Raw genomic sequence first — 13,236 nt, 5'->3', positions numbered from 1 at the left:
TTTCATGTTATTAGATTTTTAACTAAAAATAAATTTGTACCACAGGTGGGATAAAAGGGCCCATTCTGAAAAAAGCTATTTGCTTTATATATTTACAGCAAAATCAGAGTTCAATCAGTTTTAGCTTAAAATAAAAAAAGCCAAAATAACAATAGATAAATATGAATATTTATTAATGAATCATGCTGAAAATCTGAAAAATATTGTTAGCTGATGCTAACTGTCTAGCTAATTAGCTAGCTGATGCTAACTTGAGGTCATTTTTAAATATAAAGTCCAAATATTTTTATTCAATCACCTAGTTAGATTACATTTGATGGAAGAACAAGTTAGTTGGAAGCGATGCCCCCTGGGGGCATTTTACCCCAAGTTGCTGGGGGCTTTTTACCCCACAGACTAGGTTTGAAACAAAATTGTCATTCTAAAATACAATTATATTTCCCTTAAATAACATGTAAGCCCTAACTACAAGCTTCACAGTGAATACTTCTACATCACTCTTGTCAACTTAGACCATAGCAACAACAAAAACATATCTTGACTTTATCTATTGGTTATTTTGAAAACAGTAGTAGGGCGATTTCCCCCTCTCTACCCTATGCCCTTTAAATAAGTCTTGATTTAGTTTTTGGGCTCTGGTAGAATAGGTTTTCATGCTTGAATGTTCAAAAAACACTTTTTTAAAACATCTTTTTCATTATTGCAGCACCTCTCTTTCCAGTCTGTCATTAACGATCAGGTGTGCGTTTTCCAAAAGCAACTATATGGTTGTTATGGTTTACCAACATTCTAACCATGCTTTTGGGAAAAACAACCCCGGGGTGCGTTTCCCGTACAACGACGTAACTCTCTGCGGTAACACTTTATTTTACAGTGTCTTTGTTACATATGTTACATGTACTTACCATAGTAATAACAGTAAATTATGCATAATTACATGCAAATAGCCCTCAGCCAAATCCTAATCATACCCTAACCCTATAAGTACATGTAGTTACTTAATATTACACAGTACTTAAATGTATAATTACGCTGAAGAAATCAACTAGCTAGTCACGACTGTTTCCCGAAACCGTATTGTCATTGGTCGTTCAACCACGTTGGTTAATGATGTCATGCAGGTGGTCGAGTAATAACTTTCTTTAATGAATCTGTTTGATATCAAATTAATGCTATATGATTTGCTATAAATTACAAACATGGCATCTGAGGACTATTTTTCTCAGTTATTTTGCTTTATTTCCAGATTCAATCATAGGTTCGTTCTTACATAGTAGAGCACGTTCGCACATGCGCACTCTTCAAAAATGGTGCTTTAAATCTCTTGACAAACTAAAGGACGTAAATGACATTTGTATGTATTCTAAATAAAAGATACATATTGTAATGAATGTCAGCTTGCTTATTTTGCTCAAGGCAAGGATTTATTAAGTCCACATGTCATACTAACAAGAAACTCTGCTTCTAACCACAGGTCGAGAGCTGTTGTTCCAAACACAGAACTTTGCGATGCTGTTTGTGAATGTTTGTTAGAACGATGGTTTCGGGAAACACAGACTCATGAACTATGCTGATAACGACGGAACTTGCGACCATATTTGGCTAATGATGCTTTTGGGAAACACACCCCTGTTTATTACCTGTCTCTATGAAGCTCCTCCATCCAAAAAGCGCAGTGTGTTCTGATTGGCCGGCTGGATCAGTATGTTGTGATTGGTCGCCACTTTAAGAGTGTTTCAGAAATGTCACGCCCCTTACCATAACTGTGAGTTTCAGCTTCTCAGGTGTAAACACTAACAATGGCACCAGTTTTGTCTTATCATTTCGAGCCAGAGTCAGATAATGAAAGAGTAAATAAATAAACCTACTGACCAGAACTATCATCGGTTCATACATCATCGGTAACATCATCATCATCATCATCATCATCATCATCAAACCTTTGTGTTGAAAAGATACCTTCATCTAGTTCTGTCTTCCTGCACCACCCGTGACACTATAAGTTTGTCCACCATAGGAAGGCCAACAAAAAAAAAGAGATTCAGGGAATATTGTGATGTGTATATTCCTGGAGGAAACTCAAGACTACTGGTCTTTGTGCTTTGTAATTCTGCAGACCTTGTTCATGCTTAAACTGTTAGGTCTCGGGACTTTTTCTTTGCTATATTTATTCTCTTGTCTTTTCTTAGTTTCTTGCCAGTGTGTTTGCTCACATGAACCACTCGGTCAATTCAGTCAGATTTTATTAATTCCATTTTAGTTATTTCTTTTGTTCTCTGGTCAGTTGGTGTTGTGGTTCCTGTGTTAGCCTACCTGTTTTCTCTCAATGTCGAATTTGTCTCCATGGTTTGGCCATCAATTTCATTCCTGACTCTGGTTCTCAACTTTCCTGCAAGCCAGCTTTGTAACTAAACAGTACATTTGAGTGTGACCACCGCACGCTATTCTGACTGATTAGTTATTCCATTTTTATTGCCTGCCTGGTCTTGATCTTGTTTGTCTGACTCATCTAATCCTTCGTTCCTCAATCTGCATATGTGTCTGCTGATTAAAACTAAGACCTGTTTGATCTTCAACCTGAGTTGTTCTGGAGCCCGCTGAGTGTTTTTGTCCAAGAGTAGGCTATCAGCGTTTGTAAATGAATTGGCTTTTTTAGATCTTTCGATCTAATGGATGAAATAAGCTCAATTTACATATGAATGCGTCCGGAGACAACAAAAAAACACACATGAAGCAGCAGCTTACGTTTCTGCTCTGACAGCAGCAAGAATATGCCGAACGCGGTGAGTTCCTGCTAGAAATCAGGAATGGTGGGAGAACGTTGTGCTTGGTACGTTTTCGTCTTCAAACCAAACTGGGGTCTTCTTCAGCCGACAGTTTAACCCTTAAATGCGTGAATGTTTCGCCAATCACTATTACACATTCAGGTCTTTAGCGACCTGGATCTATAGCACGGATAGATCTCTACCTTTTGCGATAATACAAGACTCTCCTGATATTAGAGTAACAATTACAGAAGAATAAAATAAAGCATATTTTGTTACCTTTTGGAGCTTGGAAGGGTTTAGTTTTTTCTCAAAAACATTTTAGATGTTTTATACCATCATCACTGTTCTCATCAGAGCTCATTTCTCAGTACATTCAGCATCTGGATCATATTCACAATCTCAAACATATTCTCAAAACTATAATTTGCAACATCTTAAACATTTATATTTTGATCATTGACAGCTTCTTGAACAGATCCACCATCAAGTGAAAGTGACACTAATATTTGAATGCATTCTTTTAATACTTGTTCTGCAGTAAATCGCAGAGCCATTTCAAGTTTTGCTGATGATACTTCCTATTCTTTTGTTTTCTTCCTGCAGTAACTATGACTGAAACATCACTTCATCATTGTGACATTGCTACCTTGTGGAATAAAGGTGAATTGCACTTAATCAGTCATCACTGTTACACACCTCGGGTCATTAGCGACCCTATACAATTTTTACTAAAAATAAATGGGACGAATCCGGTCGAATGCGTTTTCCGACTACTTCTGGAAGTGGTCAGAAATGGACAAGCTCAAAATGTTTTAGACATTGTTTACACCTGTATTTAGCATTGCCACTTGTGATCCGATCAACCAAAATGCATCTTAATACCAGGTATTACATGGCATAAGAAATTATTGTGGTTGGTTGTACTTTTTCCCCTCACTGGTCCTGCCAAAAGATTTTATCTAAATTATGATTAATTGAGATGTGAAATGAGTTCTGATAAGTAATCTTCCTTTCAAATGTTCATCATACAGGTCAGAAATGATGACTGGACATACCTGCTCCCAAAATAAACCCTAAAAACAGTGACATTCAGCACAAGTCCTCTGCGTCCTATCCTTAAACTCCTACAAGGAGTCAGTTTACTTCTCTTTTCCTTTTACACTTAATTTCTTGCTGTATTAAACTCTTCCCCAGACTTACCAAATTACCACACTAGCACAGAAACATCTCAGTCTCTGTTCCCATGGTAGCCATAACATGCAAGCTTGCAGGTTGTTAACAGCCATTATAGCGACCAAGCCACCTCGTTTTACAGGGTCTCAGATTTTTCACAGCTCTGTTGTGCAGATTATGTCTAACACTGCGCTGATAATTCGTGCCTGCAGATACGGGAACTAGCTTTTACTGGCCATTAGGTTTCTTGTCCGGAACTAGAAATTTCTGTTCTACAAAGACAAAAAAGTGACAACCATACTTTCTCCAAATCCATGGACTTTCATGAACTTCCAAATTTCCAAACAAATGTTCAGATTATGTATTTATATGTAAATCTTTTCTAAACCCCTTTTTGTAGGTTCTCGGTTATACACAAACACACACTGTTTAACATTAAAAACCACTTCTAAACCTGAACACATCAGACCTTTGACATTTCAGTTATTTGATTTAAATGATAAAGTAGAAGAGGCAAGGTTTGTTTATGTGAACGACCAGTTGTAGCAAGACCATCAAATGTGTTTATTTATTTTTAATCAGCATATGTGTTTACTGTGCCTTTGTGCTGTACTCAGAATGTAATTGATAAAATGTGTACTTATGCACTGTTCATTATGATTTGTCTTTGATAGAATGGCAACGTGTCCCCACCAGCTTTTTGTTTGTGTTATGTTTCTTTTTTTATAAATTACATAAAACTTCAAAAGGAAAGCTTGAGTGGATTTAATCAGCGTAATAAAGTTTTTTATTTTCACCATTAACATAGGGGGGTAAAAACACAAGGGTGGAATTAATTAGTGACTGTGAAGGCAGAGAAACTTTAACCCCAGTAAACCATGAGCTGCACAGGGGCTGAATGGCCATAAACGTGTATAAGCTTCATGCAGTCGTGGTGCTTTTGCTTTTGATGATCATTTTTTGTTGTGAAAAGTGCACTCAAAGTGTATTGATCATATACTTGAGCTTATTTTCAGAAAATATCATATTGATCGAATGAAAGGATACTTTACTAATGGAAACTCACTTTCAAAATCACTGAAAGTTAATACATTTTGAAATGTTGTTGTGTACATGATGTTATACTGTTCAAGAAGTTCTTATGCTTGCCAAGGCTGCATTTATTTGATCAAAAAAGTGTTATTACAAAATATTATTATAATTTATCTGCTTTGTATTTGAATAAATGTAATATATTCCTGTGATTATTCAGCAGCCATTATTCCAATCTTCAGTGTCAAATGATGCTTTAGAAATCATTCTAATATGCTAATGTAATAATAAAAAAAAAAAACAGTTAATTAATGTTAAAAAACAGTTGCACTTATTTTTGTGGAAACCAGATTCAACATAAATATTAATTGTAAATACATATTTTCAGGATTCATTGATGAATACAAAGTACCAAAAAAAAAACCCACAAAAAAACCTGCATTTATTTGAAATATAAGTCTTTTGTAACTATTACTTACAGTTATCAATTTAATGCATCCTTTGCTAATTAAAAGTATTAATTTCTTACAAAAAGGTGTCTCAAACCACAGACTCTATCAAATTAGAAAAATGCAAAATAGAAAAACTGTATACAGCTCTAATGCTCTGCTATTATATATCATATATTTGCTGTATACACCTAACACTTGCTTACCATAGATGCTTTTCTCATTGCACTTCAGTCTTAGACACCAAAGTTAAATGTGTAATAAATGATGCAACCTCTGGTCTGTTCTGCACTTCATCTTTTTTATTTTTTATTTTTTTGTTGGTTTAGAATTTTTTTGTGCATTGTGTCATTTAAATATTTCTTTAATGAGACCATAAATTTCAACCATTAGAATCCCAATAAGTAGTAAAACCAGTGATATTTTATAACCTTAGAGGTAAATGCCTTGGCATCTTATGAGGGCATTTGTCATTCTGATGGTCTACTAGCTAGAACTCTCACAGGCTGTGCTTACAAATCCAGTCATGAACTACACCAATAAAGTCAGGTTTTCTGTGAGATAAGCTTGGAATGAGACTATTTTCACACTCCAGGGTCTCTAAAACACCAGTGTGCCCACCTAAAGCAGGTGTGTGAGTGTGACCTCCAGTCCAGATCATTTCCTTCTCCAGAGCAGCCATTGTTCGATCTCACCTCAGAACCCTGTCACCTCATTCAGCTTTAAACCTCCTGCATGTTGAGTAATGATCCACACTGGGGCTCAGTTTCGACAGGTTTGTAGGGTGAGGTCGAAAGGGCTATCCTATGAACTTTGATTAATGGCATCATGTCTGATTATATACTGTATCATGGACTTTAATGACTGATTTGTGCATTTATCAACACTATACTGTCCTGCTACATGCTTTCATTTTGTGTCCTTTTCTGTCAGCACACATATTGCCATGCTCAATATCAGCAACAGCACCACAAAAAACAGTCAATCGAACGTTAATGTGTGACTTGAGTATTAGCCTAATGCTTTTAGCAGCAGCGTAACAGCATAAGCGTCAAACGAACAGGCAGCCGTTGTTCACAAACAGCTCAATGTTAAAACCAGGATAATGAAGCAATCTAACCATGTAATTTAATATGACCGGACTGATTTAAGGAGCCGTTTGACCAGCCTGAAATGAATCCCTGTGGGCATTTGAACGGCTGTGAAATCAACAGTTGCTGCTGCAGATTTTAGCACGTCTTAAGTAGGGAGTTAAACCAAGGCCTAGTGTGGAACCACAAGATAATTCCATCCCAAACACATGGTCGAAGTGCGGTCAGAGGATTAGGTAAATGCTCACCAATACTGCTTTAAGAGACACTGAAGGTTTTGACTGAGTTTATAGGTTTAAAATGACAAGTATTGTTGTATAAGTGATTAATGACAAATTTAACAGCAGGGATTTGATTGTTTGTAGAGCAACGAAACATACTGTGTTCAGAAAGGATCCCAGATAATAGAAATATAATGTGTATAATGTGAAATTTTACCCCACTCTTTATGAAGCATAGCATCATTATATCAAGGTCATTTTTCAGAACAAAATGGGGGAAAAAATATAAGACCTTAAGTAAATTCTCTATTACCTCAGTTTGTACCATAATGCACAGACACCCTATCCTTATTATTGCATTCCAATGATTTTTAAAAATATATTTCATTCATTCATTCATTCATAATTATTTGTGTTAATTAGACATTTGATGGTATTTAATTGGTTTGTATTGGTTCTTACTCATATTCAGTGATGTTTTTTGTAGGAGTTATTGGGTACACATGATCAAGAGTATCAAAATCAATATTGGAATCAAAAAGGTTTCACATTTCTTACATACCATACTTTCTTACCATACTCCACACTCTTTGCAACTTGTTTGTTGACTTATTTTAAATGAACTATAATATTATGTTATATTACAAATACAGTAATGGTCAAAAGCTTGTATTCTCCAAACTTGTACATATACAAGCTTATATAACTTATCATGTGCATCTAATAACTCTAAAAACTTTTAGTTTTTTTACTAATTTTCTTTATGTATGCGATTTTTTATTCTTTTTTACTTAAAGGGTAAAATGAGACCCATATGGCACCCATTCTTATTTAATATACCTGCAAAAATCCAATACCTGATTTAAATGGAATTTTAAGGGCATCTGATGATGGATGAAGCATTAAATAGCTTAATGAAATTGCCTCCATCCAACAGCTCTGTAGCAAGCAAAGTAGCATGCGGGTTGCCATGTAGCCAACTGTTTTTCACATCGAAAACTAAAAGCACAACATGTCACATGGTATAACGATCAAATCAATCACATTTCGTGTACCCATAGTAATAAAACACAACATGCACTACATTACATTAAATTGCCCTTGCACAATGATACAATGTATTAATAGGGTGGGATTTAATAATGGCTGAAAATCTGGAGCCATACCAGTCGGCTCAATATCACAAAAAATACATTAACTAAAGATTATGTTTTTCATTTCTCTCAGTCCATAGATTGCATTTAAGGCCTCATGTGCATTTTCTCCAGTTGGGTGAGTAATGGGATGCGAAGTGAATGGAGTTTATATAAGGTCTCCAGTTCTATCTGTTGGCAGACACAAAGACAGAAGACACCTTCCACCTGAGTCGCACCATCTGAAATGGAGGCCCAACTTCTACAACAACAAACACAGTGCAAATGGATAGCGATGGGATTCAGATTTATGTGCTTTGCCTGATTGTTTCTGATTAAACCAATCACACCCCCATCTGATTTTAATGTGCACAGAGACATTGTGATAGAGGTGGAGAGACATGCATTAGATTCTTAAGTTGACTGTATATAGAGAGGCTGTAGATGACATGGATGCCCTTAGTGTGATACTCTGCTTTGGTGATGGATCCAAATACCTGAGCAGACTGAGTGCACCATAAAACATTTTAATTATTACCTATGATCTTAGACCCAAGGAACTGCAATCCATCTTCAATGGTCAGGTGTAGATGTTAAGAGGCTCATTTCATGAGAAATCACATTTTCATTGATCTTGAGACCACTGCAACAAGCAGGTGTACATTTACATGTCAACGACGCCTGCTTGGTGTTAAGAAACTCAATCAATCATGGAAAGGTACAGAGAAAATATATGCTATTTTTTCTTAGCCCCAGGACATGATAAGAGAAAAATGTGGGAAAGTGCACAGAAACTTTGCTGTTCCTGGATGTTTGTAACACCTGTTGCTCTACATTTCATCCCGAAGTCTTCCAACATTAAATATGATCATTAAAAACTACACTATTGTACCATTCAAAAGTTAGGGGTCGGTACGCTTTAAAAAAAAGAAGAAGAAATGAATAGTTTCATTTAGCAAGGATGCCTTAAAATTGATCAAAAGTGACAAAGGGATTTATAATATTACAAAATATTTCTATTTCAAATAAAAGTTCTTTTTAACTTTCATTTCATTTTTCAATCATTTCATTAATCATGATTTTATTTTGTCCACAAAAATATCAAGCTGCACAACTGTTTTCAACATTGATAATAGAAAGAAATGTTTCCTGAGCAGCAAATCAGAATGATTTCTGAAGGATCATGTGACACTGAAGACTGGAGTAATGATGATGAAAAATCACCTTTACCATCACAGGAATAAATTACATTTTAAAATATATTAAAATAGAAAACAGTTATTTTAAATGTTAGTAATATTCCACCATATTATAGCTTTTTATTGTGTTTTTGATCAAAAAAATGCAGCTTTGGTGAGAATAAGAGACTTTTACCGAGCCTAAACTTTTGAACGCTAGTGTAACTAAGATCAATAACGAACTTTAAAGTGTCAAAGTCACCATGAAATTGAACAATGACAATTCTATTTTCTATGCATTTCAATATCTATGCGTGTGTCCTCGTAATCTTTAATAAAAATAACTTCGCCTTCCCCTTGCAGCAACATCTGCTCTCTGATGACGTGCTTACTGGCGTGAGGGCGGGACAACCTGTCACTCACATGAGATCACATCAAACCACAACAATCCAACCATCCAACATGGACAAAACCAAGTCTCGCCCTATATTTTTTCTTGTTTGAGAAGCCGTTTCACTCAATATAGGCCTACGTAACAATAGGCAAGAAAATATTATCGCAAATTCAGTTTTGTGACGACTTTAAGAATATTACTAATATTAATCTAAATCAGTTTCAGTTTCTCTCTTATAAGACTATTTGAATTAGCAAATTCTGATGCATACACACACACTCATACCGTGTAAGGTCCCATAACTCAGCTCAATTAGCCTGCTCTTGACTAATCTAATGATTATGCTAATCACTAAAAGCCTTGTCCAGTCATTCCTCAGGGGTGCAACAGACCAAGAGGAAAACACTGGCTTTAAATTCACAGAGGTGGTACATGGAAATTATTAATACAGTGAGTTTCTTTTAGAGGCCAGCATAGGTGTGTTTACAGTATGTGGGCCTGAAATGAGGCAAGTAATTGGGCTCTGTTTCTCTTCCAGGTGTGAAACCCCTGTGGATGGCAATTAAGTAATTAGTTAAATGTACCTGAACAACAGAGACCCACCACATGTTAACTGATTACACCATCGAGCAGGATCGTCTGTCCCAGCAGAGCACGGCTCTAGCAACAGCAAAGTCATGGGATGGAATCTCAGAAAACACACATCCTTGAATGCACAGAAAGTTGCTTTGCATAACAGACACGTATATAAATATAATTGAATGTAAATATCTCAGTATACTTTCTGCAGGTAACTGATAAAGAAAATTCGATCTAATAATTTATTAATGTGACTCCATTGGTGCTCAAGAAACATTTCTTATTATCAATGTTGAAAACACTTGTACCACTTATTTTTCTCTCTCTCTCCCATGATGTGCGCATTATGTATTTTTCGGGTTTCTTTGATAAATAGAAAGAAAAGTATTTTTTAAATATAATTTTTATATTATATACTTTACTTAAAGCCTTTATGTATAACGCATTATAAATGTATTCTCAATTTACATTGTAATGCATAATATCTTATCTTTCATATTCATATATTTTCATAAATAATTGTAACCAAAGTTAAAAAGCTGCATTATAATATTTGCAGATGCATTGGTACATCTGAAATTGGTTTTATCTCGTGTTTCAATGCAGCTTTATAAAGACATAATTATAATTAATGCATTATAACTGTGGTTATAATTATTCATGAGACCAACAATGTGCATTACAAGGCATAATTAATGCATTAAAAATTATTTTTTACATTAGGCTTTAAGTATTACCATTTTTTTGTTGAATGTAAAAGTCTTAAAAAACTGTTATTTTTGATTAAAGTAATGCATTCTTGCTGAATAAAAGTATTCATTTATTTTAAATGTAGCCTATTTTTTTATCTAAATGCTCTGTTTAGGGGTGTAACAGCACTAAAACTAAATCTCTTTACCATATGCACTTCTAATGACTGTATTTTGTAAACTCCACCAATGTCCCATGTCTCCTCATGATTAAGGAAAGATAGCTCACCACGATCATTACTGTCACCATCTGCCAGTGCTTCTTTACAGGGTCATTTATAAAGAAAACTAACAGGGATGATTACATTTGGACACTGACTAACAGGCTAATTTTAAGATGAGTGAGCCTGGAGAATCTCATACACATGTTTAAACGTTCTGTGGCGATGATTTTAGAGACGCTGATGAACATGCGAGAGCTGTTTCAGCCATGGACGACAACATTCAGAGTTAATTTCACAAGAAAAGAATAGAGAAAGAACGAAATATAGGATTCAAGCAAATATAGCGCCGCAGAAAATATCTTGCTGATTACTGCTGAGTGAATATGCAATACATCACAGCTCAACACTGTGACAAAACTGCCTTCATGAGCAAATTCTTTTTTAATGCTATCTGTAGGGAAAATAGCATTCAGTGAGAGGATGTAAACAATGCACAGCAGGGAGTGAAACAATTTGCAATGATAATGTTGAAGTCTGAGTCGCAAGAATATTGGGTGATGAATTTGCACAAGCTACTAAACAGTAGAGTTTTTAGCGCATTGCGCTATTAATATAACAAATGAACATCCCTCCTAGACATATTTCTGCATCTAGATGCTATCCCATGACAGTACATTCAGGACAGTGGCTAATAGTTATGAGATATGACAGTTATGTCCCTCTGTTGACAGCTATACGCAACTACCACTTTGACACTTCAAAAAGTTCATAAAGAGATAAAACTAATTTAAACGAACTGTTCGCTGATCAATGTTTATAAAGCCTAAATTCAATATATTCATTATATAAAGTGATCAAGTCTCTGTTCACTCATTTTGGACTAAACCGCTCAAGTCATATGGATTAGTTTTGCAATCTCTTTATGAACTTTTTGAAGCGTCAAAGTGGTAGTTGCGTAGCTTTTCAATGGAGGGACAGAAAGCTCTCAGATTTCATCAAAAAGATCTTCATTTGTGTTCCGAAGATGAACGAAAGTCTTACAGGTTTGGAACGACATGAGGGTGAGTAATTAATAACAGAATTTTCATTTTTGGGTGAACTAAAGCCCAATTTATACTTCTGCGTCGAACTTACGCCGTAGCTACGTCGTAGGCTGTGTGTAGCGCGCTTACCCTTCGGCGTACCCTGACGTGCACCTCTCCAAAAATGTAACAACGCGTCAACTCTACGCGGACGCAAGCGCTGTGATTGGTCTGCTAGGACCGCTCCCTCGGGTTTCACATGCTCCCTCTGCGCGCGTGAACGCGGACAACGACGCAGAAGTATAAATGAAAACCAACGCGTTGCCTACAGCGTAGAGGCTCCGGCGTAGGTCCGACGCAGAAGTATAAATCAGCCTTGACCCTTTAACATCATCTAGTATATGGACACAGCTTTCACAGACCATAAACCAATTATTAAAAATTATATATTGTATGCATCATGCTCTTCTTTAAACAAACCATTTACAAAAAACCCAAACCTTAAACCCTTTTAAATAATCACAAATGATCTCTGTTCTCAAGTGTGTTTCTTGAGCAATGAAAGAACTTTTTATAACGAGATAACTTTTTTATATATAGCCTTTAAATACATGCAGAAACTAACCACACATGGCAAGATGTGTTTCATTTCTGTACAGGATATTTAGTGAAAGCAGAGAATTTGACCCTGTTAAACTTCATTCATAAAGAGAGCAGCAGTCACGCCTGTAGGAGTCAGTAAACCTCTTCCAGCCGCTGCGTCGCATTTCCGCTTCCACTGGACTCAGGAGTCCCCAAATCCCTGCAAAGAGCTGTGAGCACTCAGAAGCACAAAAGGATTCGATATATGTCAGAAACACTTTTATTCCTTACACAACTCACTCCGAAAGTTTGTAGCAGCGCTCAGTTGGAATGCAGAGTTAAAGTGGAACGAGTTTCACCAACTCCAAACTTTGTTTTGGTATTTTGAGTGTTTGACAGACGCTTCCAGGATCAAACGCCGGACAGGTAAGAGCATGTTAATGTAATGTAAACTTATAAATAGTCTAGATACAGGAGATTTATTATGCAATGCTGACGCTGAATCGAATACTCGATTGTGTGTTATCTTTTGAGGAGAAGTTCCCCTACTGATATCTTTCTGACTTTGTGATTAATAACCGTTATTACAGTGAATAACAATGCATTATATCAGCATCTTTGCTGGAGTTGTAAAACTGTAAAAATTATTTTAACAGAAAATGAGTAAAATGACACAATGAAACCTGTTTATTGGCTAACTG

The sequence above is a fragment of the Abramis brama genome, assembly GCF_963993115.1.
Source record: "Abramis brama genome assembly, chromosome: 9".
Taxonomy (NCBI): domain Eukaryota; kingdom Metazoa; phylum Chordata; class Actinopteri; order Cypriniformes; family Leuciscidae; genus Abramis; species Abramis brama.
The sequence above is the reverse complement of the archived record's forward strand: the minus strand, read 5'-3'. Positions refer to the sequence as shown.